A 19,030-nucleotide genomic window follows, 5' to 3' on the forward strand; every position below is an offset into this window, starting at 1 on the left:
AAGGAACATTGAACTGAGTTTCATGTGTACAAATTCCAAGTGGCTTACTTTGAGTTAATGAAAACATTGTATTCTTTTTTTTTTAAGAATATTTATTCTTTAATTGAAATTTTGCTTTAATTAATATATGCATTGAGTTTTAAAATGATCTCTGTTTTTCTTTCAAATTGAGCATAACTAAAGTAATTAGAGATTAATAAAAAGATGATTTTCAGGTCATGTTAAATTTTGCAAAGCATTTAAAGTCTATTATCATAATTGACTCTTCTTACAATTGCCTCTACTCCTCCCTACATGTTCTTGATTTTGTTATCTCCTATATTATAGATGGGGAAATAAATGTCAAAGAAATTTAAGTGGCTTTTCTTAAGACACATAGCTAATAAATCAGCTAATGGAGATTTTAATCCAGATCTTTTGGATTTACATCGACAACTATATTATGTAATTCTGCCATCTTGGGTAGTGGTGAGAAATGTTACTTAATTTTCAAACTCATTGCAAACATAAAACATTTTAGCAGACTGACAAAAGCTAAACTTTATCATTTGACCTCAAATCATTGTCCATGTGAACACAAGCATATAGTGACACTATCTTTACAATGTTTAAAAAAATCAATTTAGATCTCCATCCTAGCTGATATTTCTCTTGATAAATCATAAACACTATAAAAAAAGAGAGGAAATCAGATATACATGCAGCTGATATGGTCATACATAATAGATGAGAACTACATTAGTAAGTAGATGTGAAACAATATTGAAGCCCGAGTAAAATAAAACAAGTTAGCAGGGAATCATTTCCTTGAGCCCCAAAGCAGTCTGTAGATTTGCTTCATGCTACACTTGATAACTCTAACCAAAGTTAAAAAAATATGATGAACATAGTCATCTCAATTCAACTAAAGAAGACTTGGAGTATTTTGATTATCCACTAGAGAGAGAATGGAGAAATCTATATTTAATTTCAGAGTGATTCAGGGGATCCCACTGTATAATTCTGAACTTGCATATTAGTTTCACAACTGGAATAAGCTTAGTAGAACCAAAAGCCTTGGTTCTGGCACCAAATGATCTATTTTCATTCAAATCTTGCTTTTTGCCTTGGGCTACAGAGAAGAAAGGGAAGTTATGAGTATATATAGCCCTCCCTCACTTCAAACCAATTCACTTGTGTGTCATGGTATGATCAGCTGATGTCATTTTTTTGAGAATGAAGGACCAACAACTTTGGTCAGTAGGAGGAGGAGATAACTCACTGAGGATTGCACATTTAGGCAACATTTTTTCTTTCTTTTTCTTTCTTTCTTTCTTTTTTCCCTCTTTCCCTCACTTCCTTCCTTCCTTCCTGCCTTGATCGCTTCCTTCCTTCCTTCCTTCCATTCTTCGTTCCATCCTTCTCTTTCCTCTATCTCCACATTTAGTGTCATACTTTTACTAGTGGGTGCTTTAAAGGATGTAAATTTGGATCCTTGCAAAGATATAATGAATTTTATGAACTAGAAGTCTCTCCATAGAACCAAGTCTTGAATGCAGATCATTGTGATTCTCAATGATTGGACAACAACAGGCTCTCCCTCTCCCCCCAGATCAGGGTCATTGTTTGGGCCTTGATTGACTCAGAATGAATGTAACTAACAATTGTTTCTCTTTTGTCTAGAACTCCTGAGGGTCTTTCCCTCCCAAATCACCATTATCACCATCACCACCACCACCACCACCACCACCACCACCACCACCACTACCACCACCACCACCATCATCATCATCCCATCATCATCATTATCATCAGCATCATATTATAATTATTATTATTAAACTAGGTAAAAAACTATGTGTCCATTTTTTCCCTACTCTTAATCACTGAATGGGCCTTGTCTCAGGCAAATTGAAACCTGGGGATGTGGAGAGGAGGAGGAAACATAGGTTTAAAAAGGCCAAGTCCTCCCCATTGTGTCCAGGATCATATCTTATTGTTCTGATCTATATGTTGCCCCTGGATCAAGAAGGATCTGAAGAAGAAGGTGAGTCTGGTGACTTTGCATGACCCCTGCCCTCATCTAACAAAGATTCACCTGAATTTCATGGCATCACCTCCCTGATGTCACAGTCCTCTTCCTCATCCATAAAATATAAAAGTTGGATTGGATGGTCTCTATTATTCTTTCCAGATCAAGACCTATATGAGACCCTCTATTTCATTCTTTTTTTTAATTTACAAAGCATATGCATGGGTAATTTTTCCAGTAGCCCCGAACTGCAGGATATGGCTGCGGGGCTGCATTACAGTCTGCCTGAGTCACTTCCAGGTTTGAGTGGGTACAGCCAGATCTCGTTAGGTTCTGGCGTTTTTTAGAGTACCCTCTGTTTTAGGCTTTAATTTCTCTGCCATTTACTGCTTTGTAGTCGAGGCAGAGCAGTTAGCCTATAGCAGAGTCGTCTCTATAACTTCTCTAGCCATAGAGATCACCCCAGACCCTGGTCTGCTCAGGATGCTAGCCTCTCACTGCCTGTGCTAGTCTGTTCCTGGCTCCTCAGGACAAACCTTTCCTGGCAAGCTTCCAGATTGACATCAACTGGTAAATTGTAGTGCTTCTAATCTTCATGAATTTAAGCAGTGAAGAGCTATTTTTGAGGCTGGATTAAATAGTTGGTTATAAGAGGAATGAGAGGACTATAGAGAGTTGTGTGTGTCTTCTCCACCATCTTGGCTCCGCCCCAGTAATAATCTTCTTTTTACAATTTTTTTAATTGCAAGCCCATTTTATTGATCTTTTCTTTCTCTATTTTATGCAAGTAAGCATCTAGAGAGATAAAATTTCCACTTATTACCCCTTTGGCTGCATCCAACAAATTTAAGTATGTTGTCTCACTATTGTCATTCTCTTGGATGAAATTATTGATTGTGTCTATGATTTGCTGCTTCTCCCATTCATTCTTTAGGATGAGATTATTTATTTTCCAAATTCTTTTTGGTTTATTTTCCCCTGGCCCTTTTCAGAATGTGATTTTTATTGCATTGTGATCTGAAAAAATGCATTTACTATTTGTGACTTTCTGCATTTGAGTTTGAGTGCTTCATATCTTAATATATGGTCATTTTTTGTATATGTTCCATGACCTGCTGAGAAGAAAGTGTACTCCTTCTTGTATCCATTCAATTTTCTGTAAAGATTTATCATATCTAGCTTTTCTAGTATTCTATTTACCTCTTTAACTTCTTTCTTATTTATTTTGTGATTTCATTAATCTAGTTCTAAGATAGTAAGGTTGAGATCTCCAACTATTATAGTTTTGCTGTCTATTTCTTCTTGCATTTCTCTTAATTTCTCTTTTAAGAATTTAAATGTTACAGCACTTGGAGCATATATGTTTAATACTGATATTGCTTCATTATCTATGCTGCCCTTTGGCAAGATATAGTGCTTTTGCTTATCTCCTTTAATTAGATCAATTTTGGCTTTTGCTTGATCTTAGATCAAATTGGCTACTCCTGCTTTTTTTTACTTCACCTGAAGCATAATAGATTTTGCTCTAAACTTTTACCTTTACTCTATATGTATTACTCTGCTTTAAATGTGTTTCATCTAAACAATATATTGTAGGATTCTGTTTTTTAATCCAGTCTGCAATCTGCTTATCTTTTATTCGAGAGTTAACCCCATTCACATTTTTTTTAATTATAGCTTTTTTATTTTCAAGATATATACATAGGTTATTTTTCAGCATTGACAGTTGCAAATCCTTTTGTTTCAACTTTTTCCATCCTTCCCTTTCGCCCAGATGGCAGGTTGACCAATACATGTTAAATATGTTAAAGTATAAATTAAATACAATATATGTATACATGTCCAGACAGTTATTTTGCTGTACAAAAAGAGTCAGACTTCGAAATAGTATACAATTAGCCTGTGAAGGAAATAAAAAAAAAATCAGGCTGGCAAAAAAAGAGGGATCAGGAATTCTATGTAGTGATTCATAGTCATCTCCCAGAATTATTTCCTGGGATGTAGCTGGTTCAGTTCATTACTGCTCTATTGGAACTAGTTTGATTCATCTCATTGTGTTGGAATCTTTGCAAACTGCCAACTCACTAGAGTTGATAGATTATTGATCTGATCTTACAAGAAGATGTTTTGGGCCAGAACCTGAAACAGATATACATGCTAACAAATAACATGAATCAACATGAAATTTTAAAATTTTAAAACAAAAGAAAGGGGGAGCCATGGGTAACCCTAGAGAACTTCTAAATTTATATCTCTATACCATTAATTTTTAAATCTTTGATAAAGATTCACTGGCTCTGGCAGACAGGTTTTATAACCCATCAGAAGAGAAGTGTCCAGTGCGAGCAGCTCCACTATTTTTAGATATTCGCCAGGTGATGTGGAGAGATCCAGAAAGCGGTGAATGGAAGGGACCAGATAGGCTAACTGCTTAGGGGAGAGGGTTTGCTTGCATCTCTACATGTGGAGAGGGAATCAGATGGGTGCCAATGAGCCGCATTCGCCTTGTCCATCGCAAAGAGACGGAGCAGACCCTTGAAACAAAGAAGACCCAAGAAATATCAGATGGTTCTGTTGCTGATTGTGCTCACCATTGAAAGAGCATGGCTGACAATGAGACTGTCAAAAGGACTTTAAAAACTTCAGCTTTCAGTTCCTGAAAAACCAACAACAATCATTGTACTTCTTGAGATGAAAAATTCTTGATGAGACTATTGCAGTACTTAAAATTTCATGTTGATTCATGTTATAGTTACATTATTACTAACCTGTGTTATATTGCTGTGTGCTTATGTAAATTATGTGCAATGCCTCCCATATTGATGGATTTATGTATACCATGTATATCTGTTACAAAGTTCTGGCCCATATTGATGGATTTATGTATACCATGTATATCTGTTTCAGGTTTTGGCCCAAAACATCTTCTTGTAAGATCAGATCAATAATCTATCAACTCTAATGAGTTAGCAGTTTGTAAAGATTCCAACATCATTGTTGAAGAGGGCCACGTCCATCAGATTTGATCATCATATAGTATTGTTGTTGAAGTATATAATGATCTTTTGGTCCTGCTCATTTCACTCAGCATCACTTCATGTAAGTCTTTCCATGCATTTCTGAAATAATCCTGATGGTCTTTTCTTACAGAATAATAATATTACATAATATTCATATACTACAGTTTATTCAGCCATTCTCCAATTAATGGGCATCCACCTACTTTCCAGTTTCTAGCCACTACAAAGAGGGCTGCCACAGACATTCTTGCGCATACAGCTCCCTTTCCCTTCTTTAAAATCTCTTTGGGATATAAGCCCAGTATTAACACTGCTAGGTCAAAGGGTATACACAGTTTAACAGCTTTTTGAACATAGTTCCAAAATGCTCTCCAGAATGGCTGGATGTATTCACAATTCCATCAACAATGTATCAGTGTCCCAGTTTTCCCACATCCCCTCCAACATTCCACATTATCTTTCCCTGTCATTCTAGCCAATCTGACAAGTGTATAGTGGTATCTCAGAGTCGTCTTAATTTCCCTTTCTCTAATTAATAATGACTGGGAGAAACTTTTCATATGACCAAAAATAGTTTCAATTTCTTCATGTGAAAATTGTCTGTTCATATCCTTTGACCATTTATCAATTGGAGAATGATTAGATTTCTTATAGAGTCAATTCTCTATATATTTTAGAAATGAGGCCTTTATCAGAACCTTTGACAGTAAAAATGCTTTCCCAGTTTATTGCTTCCCTTCTAATCTTGTCTGCATTAGTTTTGTTTATTTAAAACTTTTCACTTATATATAATCAATTTTTTCTATTTTGTGATCAATAATAATCTTTAGTTTTTCTATGGTCATAAACTGAGAGGTAAACTATCTTATGCTCTTCCAATTTATTTATACTCTCATTCTTTATGCCTAGATCATAAACACATTTTGACCTTATCTTGGTCTACGATGTTAAGTGTAGGTCAATGCATAGTTTCTGCCATACTAATTTCCAATTTTCCTAGCAATTTTTGTCAAACAGTGTGTTCTTATCCCAAAAGCTCGGGTCTTTGGGTTTGTCAAACACTAGATTATTAAAGATATTGGCTGTTTTGTCTTTGAACATAACCTATTCCATTGATCAACTAGTCTATTTCTTAGTCAATACCAAATGGTATTGGTAACTGCTGCTTTATAATGTAATTTTAGATCTGGTACAAGTAGGCCACCTTCATTTGATTTTTTTCCCCATTAATTCCCTTGAAATTCTTGACCCTTTGTTTTTCCATATGAACTTTGTTATTTTTTTTTCTAGGTCATTAAAAGAGATTTTTGGGAGTCTGGTTGCTATAGCGCTAAATAAATAAATTAGTTTAGGTAGTATTGTCATCTTTATTATATTTGCTTGCCCTATCCAAGAGCATTTAATATTTTTCAAATTGGTTAGATCTGACTTTATTTGTGTGAAAAGTGTTTTGTAGTTTTGCTCATAAAGTTTCTGATTTCCCCTTGGCAGATAAATTCTTAAATATTTTATACAAGCAGTAATTACTTTAAATGGAATTTCTCTTTGTAACTCTAACAGTTGGGTTTTGTTAGTGATATATAAGAATGCTGATGACTTATGTGGGTTTATTTTGTATCCTGCAACTTTGCTAAAGGTGTGGATTGTTTCTAATAACTTTTTAGTAGAGTCTCTGGGGTTCTCTAAGTATACCATCATATCATCAGCAAAGAGTGATAATTTGGTTTCCTCATTGCCTATTCTTATTCATTTAATCTCTTTCTCAACTCTTATTACCAAAGCTAGCATTTCTAATACAATATTAAATAGTAATGGTGATAGTGGGCAACCTTGTTTCACTTCTGATCTTACTGGAAATGGTTGCAGTTTGTCCCCCTTACATATGATGCTTACTGATGGTTTTAAATAGATACTACTGATTATTTTAAGGAAGAGAGCATTTATTTCTATACTCTCAAGTGTTTTTAATAGGAATGGATGTTGGATTTTATCAGATTCTTTTTCTGCATCAATTGAGATGGCCATATGCTTTTTTGTTAATTTGGTCAATAATTTGTTAATAATATGGTCAATTATACTAATAGTTTTCCTAATATTGAACCAGCCCTGCATTCCTGGTGTAAATCCTATTTGATCATGGTGTATTATCCTGGGGATGATTTTCTGTAGTCTTTTTGCTATTATCTTATTGAAGATTTTAGCATCAATATTCATTAGGGAGATTTGTCTATAATTTTCTTTCTCTGTTTTCAACCTACCTGATTTATGCATCAGTACCATGATTGTGTCATAAAAAGAATTTGGTAGGATTCTTTCATTCCCAATTTTTTTTTCAAATAATTTATGTACCATTGATGTTAAGTGTTCTTTAAATGTTTGGTAGAATTCACATATAAATCCATCTGGTGCTGGGGATTTTTTCTTAGGAAGTTGATTAATAGCTTGTTCTATTTCTTTTTCTGAAATGGGACTATTTAAGCAATTTACTTCCTCCTCTGTTCATATGGGAAGGTTATATTTTTGAAGGTAATCATCCATTTCACTTAGGTTATCAAATTTATTGGCATAAAGTTGGGCAAAGTAACTTATTATTTCTTTAATTTCCTCCTCATTGGTGGAAAGTTCCCCCTTTTCATTTTTAAGACTAACAATTTGACTTTCCTCTTTCCTTTTTCTAATCAGATTTACCAAAGGGTTTATTGTTATGAGTTCAAATGTTGGAGTTCTTGTTCTTCTCAAAACACAGCCGGTTTAGCTTAGAGCCCTCCGAATATCTCCAAATCCAAAGGTTCTGTCCATTAGCCTCTGCCTCTGCTTTCTTCAGCCTCCAACCAGCACAGAGATGGAATGAATCTCTTTCTTCTCCTTCTCTTGGAGCTCGGCTAGCTTTCTGGTGAGTCTTTCAGACCAGCTTGGTCTCAGTGGGGGGCGAGCCGGAGCCCAGCCACCTACCACAGTGGTGTGAGATGAAGATGAATCTGGTTGTCCACTGAACTCTCACTCGTAGCTTTATCTTTTGAAAACTCTTTGTCTGCCACCAGCCAGCCAAGTGGAATATATTCTGCCTTGCCTTGGAGAGAGAGCTTCTGGCGTAATTCCGCAAAGTGCTCTCTGTCTACACCAGAGTTCCTCCTTTCCAGTCCAGCTGAACTCTCCTCTGCGACCAGCCAGCCAAGTGGAAAAAATGTATTCTGGAATAGCTCTCTCGCCTTACATGTGAATCTTCTGAGAGAATGGGATTATGGGTTTTCTCTCATAGTGCTCTCTGGCCCAAAGAACTTTAAGGGAGGTGTGAACTCCCTTGAAGTTAGAAAGTTTACTTTGTGAAGCTGGCATACTTGTGAACTCCAATGAGTAAAGGTGTGAACACAAGCCTTGTATTAATTAGTTCTACTTAGTACCTTGTTTCAGGTTCTGCCCAAAACATCTTCCTGTAAGATTAGATCAACTCTAATTAGTTAGCAGTTTGTAAAGATACCAACAGTTTATCAATTTTATTTTTTTCATGAAACCAACTCTTAGTTTTATTGATGAATTCAATAGTTTTTTTTTTTACTTTCAATATTATTAATTTCTTCTTTTAATTTTAGAATTTCTAGTTGAGTAATTGATTGGGGGTTTTTAATTTGGTCTTTTTCTAGATTTTTAAGTTGCAAGCCCAATTCATTGATCTTCTCTTTCTCTATTTTATTCAAGTAAGCCTCTAAGGATATAAAATTTCCCGTTGTTACCACTTTGGCTGCATCCCACAAATTTTGGTATGATGTCTCATCATTGTCATTATCTTGAGTGAAATTATTAATTTTGTCTGTCATTTGCTGTTTCACCCAATCATTCTTTAAGATGAGGTTATTTAGTTTCCAATTACTTTTTGGTCTATTTACCACTAACTTTTTGTTGAATGTAGTTTTTATTGCATTATGATGTGAAAAGAAAGCATTTACTATTTCTGCCTTCCTGTATTTAATTGTGAGGTCTTTATGTCCTAATATATGGTCAATTTTTGAAGAGGTTCCATGAATTGTTGAGAAGAAAGTATACTCCTTTCTATCACCATTTAGTTTTCTCCAAAGATCTATCAAACCTAATTTTTCTAATATTCTATTTACCTCTTTAATTTCTTTCTTATTTATTTTGTGGTTTGATCTATCTAACTCTGAGAGTACAAGGTTGAGATCTCCCACTATTATAGTTTTGCTGTCTATTTCTTCTTGCAACTCTCTTAACCTTCTCCTTTAGGAAGTTAGATGCTATACCACTTGGTGCATATATGTTTAATATTGATATTGCTTTATTGTCTATAGTACTTTTTTAGCAAGACATAGTTTCCTTCCTTATCTCTTTTAATTAGATCAATTTTTGCTTTTGCTTGATCTGAGATAAGCATGGTTACCCCTGCTTTTTTTTTTTTTTACTTCAAGTGAAGCATAATAGATTCTGCTTCAGCCTTTTACCTTTACTCTGTATGTATCTTTCTGCTTTAAATGTGTTTCCTGTAAGTAACATTGTAGGGTTCTGACTTTTGATCCAGTCTGCTATCAGCCTCCTCTTTATGGGAAAATTCATCCCATTCACATTTATGGTTAAAATTACTATTTCTGCATTTCCTGCCATCATAATATCCCCAGATTATGCTTTTCTTTTTTTTTTTGTCCTCCCTCCCCCCTTTCCCAGTATTCAACTTATGGGCCCTACTTGCGTCTTGCAGCTCTCCCTCTTTAGTATCCCTCCCTCCTTCCTTTGAATCCCTTACTCTTTCTTGTACCCTTGCCTTATTACTTTTTTTCCTTTTCCCTTTACCTCTCCTACTTTTTAATGAGGTGAGAGAAGATACTCTGGAAAATAAATCTGTCAATTATTTTCTCTTTGAGCCAACTCTGATGAGGATAAGATTCACATAATCTTCCTCACCCTCTCTAAGTTCCCCCAGATATGATAGGTTTCTTTTGCTCCATCATGGGATGTAGTTTCCTTTTTTTTATCTTCCTTTTTCCCTTTTTCTGACACTATTTCCTTTCCATGTCTACTTCCCTTTTTTATGCCATATCAGTAAAATCAAATTATACATGTAGTTTTTATGTATATCTACAACAGAAATACAGTTCTCAAGAGTTCCTTTTATTTTTTTTCTGCTTCTCTTGAGTCCTATTTGAGTTGGATATCAATTTTTTTTTTTTGTTTAGATCTGGCTTTTTTCCTTAGAAACAAATGGAATTCCTCTGTTTCATTAAATGTCCATCTTCTACCATGGAAGAAAATGCTCAGCTTAGCTGGGTAGTTTATTCTTGGCTGCATTCTAAATTATTTCACCTTTTGGAATATCAGATTCTAGGCTCTCCCATCCTTTAATGTTGAGGCAGCCAGATCTTGAGTGACCCTTATTGTGGTACATCGGTATTTGAATTGTTTTTTCCTGGCTGCTTGTAATATTTTCCCCTTAGTCTGCTAGTTTTGAAATTTGGCCACAGTATTCCTTGGAGTTTTTGTTTTAGGTTCTTTTTCAGAAGGTGTTCAGTGAATTCTTTCAATTCCTATTTTACCTTCTGGTTTTATTACATCTGAGCAGTTCTCTTTGATGATTTCCTGTAAAATAGTATCTAGGTTCTTTTTTCATCATTATTTTCAGGAAGTCAAATAATGCTCAAATTATCTCTCCTAGATCTATTTTTCAGGTCTATTGTTTTTCCAAGTAGATATTTAACGTTTTTTTTCTATTTTTTTTCCATTTTTTTGGTTTTGCTTGACTGATCCTTGATGTCTCAATGAACCATTCATTTCTATTTGTTCAGTTCTGATTTTTAATGAGTTATTTTCTTCATTAGCTTTTTTTTTTTTACTTCTTTTTGTATGTGTCCAATTGAGTTTTTACATGAGTTGTTTTGCTCTATAAAATTTTTTTCTATTTCATTATTTTTTTTAGTGAGTTATTTTCTTTTTTTCAACTCACAAATCCTACTTTCTTGGGAGGTCTTTACCTTTTCCAATTCACATTTCAGGAAGTTGTTACTCTCTTGCACAACTTCTCTTTCCTTTCTTCATTTTTCTCCTAGTTCTCTTTTAAGATTTTTAATACTCTCTTCGAGGAGAGCCTTTTGTTTTGGGGACCAAAAATCGTCTGAAGACTGTCTGCTATTAGTCTCCTTGGGTTTGAAAACCTGCTCTCTTTCTGTATAGAAGCTATCAATCATTCTTTTGATTTATTTATTTATTTTTTCAAAGCCTGTAGGGTCTGCTTTCAGGGTCAGGAGGTTACCAGCTTCCTCTGCAGAATAGGGATAGGTGTATGGAAGGGTAGCTGCCCTGCCAACCAGCTACAAAGAATGTTGAGATACGGGAGTGCTCTGCGAAAGAGTTGCTCACCAGAAGTAAGTAATTCAGGTCTGCACTGCTGAGCTGTGGAAATGCCCTGAGATGAATCCTGCTGTGCATGTTGATTACTGCCCTGGGGCTAGAAACTGAGCAAAGTTTCACTATGCCAGGCCAAAGCCCACAATGGGGCTGTGGGTATTATCAGCTGACCAGCAAATAGCCTCCCTGGGACCAGAAGTGTCCCTGTCCAGGGAAGCACAGTCATTCTGCGGAAGTTCAATTGCCCCAAACTGAGCCCCACACTGTGCAGATTAGAGGCTGCCCTGGACTGTGCCCCCTTTCCATGCAGATTTCTAACTGCTGGCAGAATCCCACTGCATAGCTATGCTGTGGTCTGTGCTGAGTCACTTCTGGTTTTGGGTGGTTATAGTCAGATCTTGTTAGGTTCTGGCATTTTTAGGGTACCCTCTGCCTTTGGCTTTAATTTCTCTACCAGTTTACTGCTTTGTAATCAAGGCAGAGCAGTCAGCCTATGGCAGAGTCATCTCTATAACTTTTCTAGCTACAGAGGTCACCCCTGCCCCTAGTCTGTTCCAGACGCTAGTTTCTCCTATCTCCCTGCCTGCACTGGTCAGTTCCTGCCCCTCAGGACAAACCTGGTCTGGAGATCTTCCAGATTATCTTCGGCTGCTAAATTGTTGTGCTTCCAATCTTTGTGAATTTTAGTTGTCAAGTGCTATTTTTGAGGAGGAATTTAATAATTGGAGCTTAGAAAGTCACGTGTGCCTTCTCTGTCATCTTGGCTCCCTATCCCCATTCACATTTACAATTAAAACTACTAATTCTATATTACCCATCATCTTATTAACCCCAAATCATACTTTTCTTTTTCCTTTTCCCCTTTTCCTCCTCCCCAGTATTTTACTTATGAGCACTACTCACCTCAAGCAGTCCTCCTTCTTTAGAGACCCTCCCTCTTTCTTATGCTTTTCCCTTATTAATTCTCTTTTCCCTTCTATTTAGCCTACCCCTTCCCTTTTCCCCTTTAACCTTCTTCTTTTCTATAAAATGAGAGATGTTTCTCATTGAAACCAAATACATCTAATAATCTTTCTTTGGGCCAAATCTGATGAGAGTAAGATTCACACACTATTCATCACACTCCCTTCTTTCCCTCAATTATATTATGTTTTCTTTGCCTCTTCATGAGATGTAATTTTCATCATTTTACCTCCACTTTCCCCTTTTTTATTACAATCCCCTTTCCATCTCTAATTTCTTTTTTACATTATAAAAGTAAAGTCACATTATACATGTGTTCTCAATGTATACCCATAACAGAAATCCAGTTCTCAAGAGTTTTTGTTTGTTTGTTTGTTTGTTTGTTTTTTGCTTTTTGCTTTTTTATGCTTCTCTTGAGTTCTATATTTGGAGCTCATTTTTTTTTTTTGTTAGCTCTGGTCTTTTCATCAAAAATAAAATGAATTCACCAGGTTCATTGAGTGTCTGTCTTCTTCCCTGAAAGAAAATGCTCAGTTTAACAGGTTAAGTTATTCTTGCTTTCATTCCAAGTTCCTTTGCCTTTTAGAATATCAGATTCCAGGTGTTTTGATTCTTTAAAGTGGAAGCTACTAGGTTCTGAGTATTCATATTGTGGCTCCTCTGTATTTGAATTATTTCTTTCTGGCTACTTGTAATATTTTTTTTTCCCTTGGTTAGATAGTTCTCAAAATTAGCCATGATATTCCTTGGGGTTTTAATTTTGTGGTCTCTTTCAGGAAGCAATCAGTGAATTCTTTCAATGGTCATTTTACCTTCTGATTCTATAATATCCAGGCAGTTCTCTTTGATAATTTCCTGAAAGATAGAGTCTATGCTCTTTTTTTCATCATGTATTTCCGGAAGCCCAATAATCCTTAGATAATCTCACCTAGATCTATTTTATAGGTCGGTTGTTTTCCCAATTAGGTATTTTACATTTTTTTGGTATCTTTTCATTTTTTTTTTTTTTTTTTGGTTTTGTTTAACTGGTTTTTGTCATCTTTTTGAGTCATTTATTCAATTCTGAATTTTAGTGAGCTATTTTCTTCATTTGCTTTTTTTTTTTACTTCTTTTTGTATTTGTTTAAATGAATTTTTAAATGAGTTGTTTTGTTCTATGGATTTTTTTTTCATTTTCACAAATTCTGTTTTTCTGAAAGTTGCTTTCTTTTTTTCCAATTTATCAATTTATCTTTTTAATGAGTTATATGTTTTTTTTTCCATTTCACTAAGTCCATCTTGTAGTGAATTTTCTTCAGATAGTTTCTGTGCTGCCTTTTCCAAATCTTCTTGCAAATTTTTCATTTCCTTTCCTGATTTTTCTTCCAGCTCTCTTTTAAGATATTTTTTAAATTTTTCCTAGCAGAGCTTTGTGTGATGGGGGCCAGGTTATATAGCCTTTTAGGGTTTCCTTTGTATGCAACCTATCTTTTGTCTCCTCAGGATTTGAAATCTATTTGAAATCAGAATCTTTTTTACATTTTTACTCAATTTTTTAAAAGATAAGGTTTGCTTTTAGGGTGGGGGAGGTTTTCCAAGCAGCTATAGCTGAACTAGGTCAATGCTGATTCACTCTTGGTGCAGGTGAGCGTGGCCAGGTCCTGTGAGATTCTGACATTTGGGGATTCGCTATTGATCTTTTGTCTTTGTGTTGAATGTTTTATAACTTCTTTACTCATCTACTGGCTTGCAACCAGGGCAGAGTGGTCAACACTGCTGTAGATTTCTATAGATTCCTCCCCATACATTTGTTGCCAAGTGGAGTGCGTTGGTGTTTGTGGTCTGCTGTTTGTGTTAGGCTGCATCTCTCCTATTTCAGATTGAAACAGACCTTTTCTCATTTGTTTCCTCCCGTAGATTCTATCCTATGTGGAGTCTGCACCAACACACTGAGACTGAATTGCCCCGGGACTCTGAGTTGTCTGAGCTGGCATTTGTACTCAGCTGATTGAGCTGGCTGCCTCCCTCTCATTTCCAATTGAAACAGACTTTTTCTGGCAATGTTTGAAATTATCTTCTGCCCATAATTTGTTGTACTCCCAATATTTCTGCCAATTCAGAAATAATTCAGAGAGTTGTGAATTATTGTGAGGATTGTGGAGAAGGTCAGAGAAAAACTTTGGTCATCGCCACCATCTTGTCTCCACCCCCTGGAAGTTGACTTGAAATGTAATTAAATCTAAATCTCTTATTTTTTCAGATTTTTCAAAAATGTGTTTTTTAAAGGCTCTAAGAGAAATACACTTTATAGGCTCTAAAGAAATACACTAGCCTGCACCTTTTTTTTTTCCAAAGGGAACCACTGTCTTCAGCATGCATTTTATTAGTTGATTTGCCCCATATATTCAGAGCAAGCTGCAGAAGTTAGCCATGGATCCTTAACCTCCCCAGCCACAGCTGTTGCAAACAGCTTTTAGAGTTTTCATTTATAAGGTAGAAATTTTGGAAGATGAGGGAGACTGCAGAGCCAGGACAATCAGAGAACAGGCTCAAATTTTAGCCAATGCCATATCTGGGAACCTTGGGGATTTATGCCTCAGCTGCCATGGCCAGAACTATTGGTCTCTTGATTGTCCTCATAGGAAACTCCAATATCTGTGCACTAAGTGCAACTAGAAGGGGCATATGAAGAGACACTGCCTACAGTGGAGTGGATTTGTTTCTACCCAATTCTCGGTTGGACCAGGAGTGGTGGTGTACAGGGTTTGGCCAGGCTCCATCTTGATCTATCAAGATAGCCGAACCCAGAATAACTTTAAATGTGATAGGAAAGTCCACTGAATTTCTCTTCGACTCTGGGGGAGCCTCATTTTCTGTCCTGCCCTCGTACTCTAGTTCCACCCACCACTCCTCTCTTAGGGTGATGGGAATTGAAGGGAACTGTTATGAGATCTTCTCTTTGCCTTGTCAGTTTTTACCTATTATTCAAACACTCTATTCTTATCATTTCCTTTTGGCCTATCCCCTCATTGGGGCATGACAATAGTGAAATTGGGCACCCAACTTTCAGACCTTTGGATGTACTTTGCATGCTTCTCTCAAAGCCCTCCCACCTTCCACTGAAATCTGGGATGAAGCAGACTCCTCTGTCTGGAACTCAGGAATCTCTAGGTAGGAATCTCTACTCATGCTATCCCAGCTTTAATGTGCCTCTGGGATCCCAGCATATTCCTCATTGGTTTTAGTACCCAAAGAAGTCAGAGGTCAGACAGCAATTGAAACCCTGATCAAAAAATTTCTTCAGCATCTCAAAGCTGTTAATAAGGCAATTAACTTCTAGGCTCCCAAAGTTATAAAATTTCTTTGTCTAAGGCCCATATTGCCTGTCAGTCTTTTAAGTATTTGGGCAATGAATTAACACTCACCTCCTATTCACTCTTGAAAAAGAGAAAACAAGCAATCTTGTCATTCCTTGAACCTGCCTCAAATAAAGCCAAACTAGCCTCTACCCCATTGTTAGACCTGCCTGATTTAAATGGGGAAAAGAAATCAGATTATTCTGTGATGAACCTCAGCCCCTTGGAGGCCAACCCACACATCCTGGGATCTCTGCTCAGAGGGCAAACCCTATTGCCATCATCAGAGCTTTAGAACTGGAGAAAGGAATGAGAGTGAATATTTATACTGACTCCAAATATGCTTTTCATGTCTAACATGATCATGGGGATATATGAAAAGAAAGGGGATATTTTGCAACCAAATATTCTCCCACTGAGCATGCAGGCAAAATTCTACAATTACTGCAAGCTATCCATGAACTTACATAAGTCTCTATTATGTTTCATAAACAACACCAGAATGAGGATTCACTTCAAGCCAAGGGAAACAGGCTTGCAGATTCAGCTACATTTGGTGCTGCCCAGGTGCCCCTGATGGCATCTTTGATTTTCTAACTCCCCAACTTCTACACTCCTTCATTTAGCAACCAGGAACAGACCTTTGCTAAAGAAAGGGGGTACATTCTTTTTCCATCTGGGTGGTTTCAAACATCCTCAGGCCAATTTCTAATCCCAGAGGCAAGTCAGTGGAAATGTTGTTTTTGCTTGCACCAAGGTACTCACTTGGGAAAGAATGTCCTCCAATATCTTGGGAAACCTATTTTTACTGGTCAAATATTTAGACAGTTCTGTCTTTATCCTAGCTTTCTTTATCGACTTACTCCAAGATAATTTTCTCCCCAACCACTAGTGAGCTTTGTTATCTTCCAGACTCCAGGCCATGAACTTCCCAACCTGAAAATCATCCACTATCTAATCCTCAAACTCAACACCCCCTGGATGTAGAAGATATTTCACTGCTTTGTCTCAGTATTACTGGAAATCACATAATCATTTCTATGGCAAAATGAGACACTAGGACACATCAATATATGTTGAGATGTGAGAACTGAGGGTTGAGAGATCCCCTAAAAGAAAAGGGATCCCTTTGGCCAGTGGCAGGCTTTGTGAAAGAATTCGCAAAATCCAATGAATACATTTTTGTTGCAAGAATAGGATTATTTATGCTAAAAAAGACAGCTGTCTTAGTGGGCAAACTCCTGATTAGGAATTAACAGAGATTGATTGACAGGCCTAAGGTTTTATGGGGTTTGTCCTGGCTCTGAGCTGGGAAGCAGTTTGGCCTAAATTTCCAATTGAATGAAATTACTTATCTGGGAGTTTCCCTTAAGAATGGTGTGGCCCCTCCCAGAGACCAGGACCACCCTTCCCCCAAAGGTTCCTTTCTGACTCCCCCCCACCCCAGATTAAAGATGCAGTTTACATCAGGCCCCCCCAAAAAAAGATTAAAGGGCACACAGTTTACATCAAATATATTAAATTGTTCAAACCTATGGAGATCCCATAATAGAGATTAGAAGGACCCTGAGTTTTGTTTAATTCTAAAGTGAGTCATCTGTAAAATGGATTTAAGAGGATATTAAACAATCTGTGGAAATTTAATATTGAAAAGAAAAATGTATTTTTTAAGAATTAAGAAAAATGATTCTATATTTTCCTTTTTATTTAAGAATTTTATTGTCTATAAAGATATTGTTCTTAATATTTGTGATCTTTTGGGCAGGATTAAATATTAACACATGAAGCTCAAGAAACCTTCTATTAAAATACTAGCATAACTTGTGTTTATAAAATCATACTATAAGAATGATAATCTTGGCAAAGGAGCATAGCTAAAAAAATCAGAAGGTATTTTTGTCCTCTCCCTCCTGTCCACCCTCACCTGCCACTACACAGACACATTTTACAGATGAGTAAATTGAGGCATAAAAAAGTTAAGTGAATTGTCCAAGTTTATATAAACATTAAGAGGTAGCATTTGATGACTTTGCTATTCTCAGCAATACAATTATACATGACAGCTTTGAAGAACTAATGATGAAAAATCCTATTGATACCCAAAGAAGATACTCATTGTGTCTAAATATAGATTTAAGGATACTCTTTGTGTGTGTTTCTCTGTCTCTCTGCCTCTCTCTGTCTCTCTTTGTCAACTCTGTCTCTGTCTCTTTTTCTGTCTCTGTCTCATTCTATCTCTGTCTCTTTCTCTCTCTCATTTTTTCTCTCAGTCACTTTTAACTATTTCAGTTGACAGTTTTTATTTTCATAAGAGTGGGAGATCTATGTTTTCTTTCACCACATGACTTTTATGGAAATGTTTTATATAACTTCATATATGGCTTCTTAATGGGTAGGGATAAGGAAGAGAATATAGAACTCAAAAAATTTAAAGACAAATGTAAAAATAGTTTTATATGTAATAGGGCAAAATATTAAATAAATAAATAAATACAATTTTAAAAAGAGGTGCCATTTGAACTGAGACCTTTGACTTTTCCCACCAAACAAAAAATCTAAGTACATTTTTTATATATGTATCCTTTGAATCTAGCATAATTCCTGACTCATCCTAGGGTCTTAAATGAATACTTGTAGAATGATTAATTTATAAAGAGATGGAGCTAGACTCAGGAAAAAAAAGTGTTTAAATCCTACTTCTGATATATATTGTGAAGAGATAATCCAATTACTGTTCAGAACTTATCATTTGTAGCATGAGGATATGAAAAATGCAATACTTGTTTAATTTTGTTTTTAGGAGGACATTTTGCAAACCCCAAATTTCTATATAGATGTGAGCAATTAATATAGTCCTAAAATTTCAAAAGTGAATAATATTGCAAGTATTAAATCACCTAATATTATCCATACTCTTAGAGACCAGCAAAAAAGGAGATTAATCTTCACTTGAGTCTTCATTTATTTTCTACCTAGGAAAGGATGTGGACTTATCTCAGGTTATCAGCTTGTAATTTGTATTTCCACCCCTGCTGACAAGCATTACTTTTTGCCAAAGGGGAGAAAAGATTTTCCAACATACAGGTGGGCAAAAGGAAACTAAAAAAGAGCAAAATGATATTTTCTTCTGTCATGTTTCATTGGTTTTTAATGAACTGTTTAAGTTTATTGAGTTACAAAGGCATACCAGATGTTTAATTGCCCAATCAAGTAATTAATTGGTACTTCTGGTTTAACAATATTTGCCAATCAGACTCCATGGCACACTAGTGAATATATTGGATTGTTTAATTGCATCAATAGTGCTGAATTAACCATTTCAAGCACATACAAAAATGAGGATATTTAGTATT

This window comes from Antechinus flavipes, chromosome 2, assembly GCF_016432865.1.
Source record: "Antechinus flavipes isolate AdamAnt ecotype Samford, QLD, Australia chromosome 2, AdamAnt_v2, whole genome shotgun sequence".
Lineage (NCBI taxonomy): Eukaryota > Metazoa > Chordata > Mammalia > Dasyuromorphia > Dasyuridae > Antechinus > Antechinus flavipes.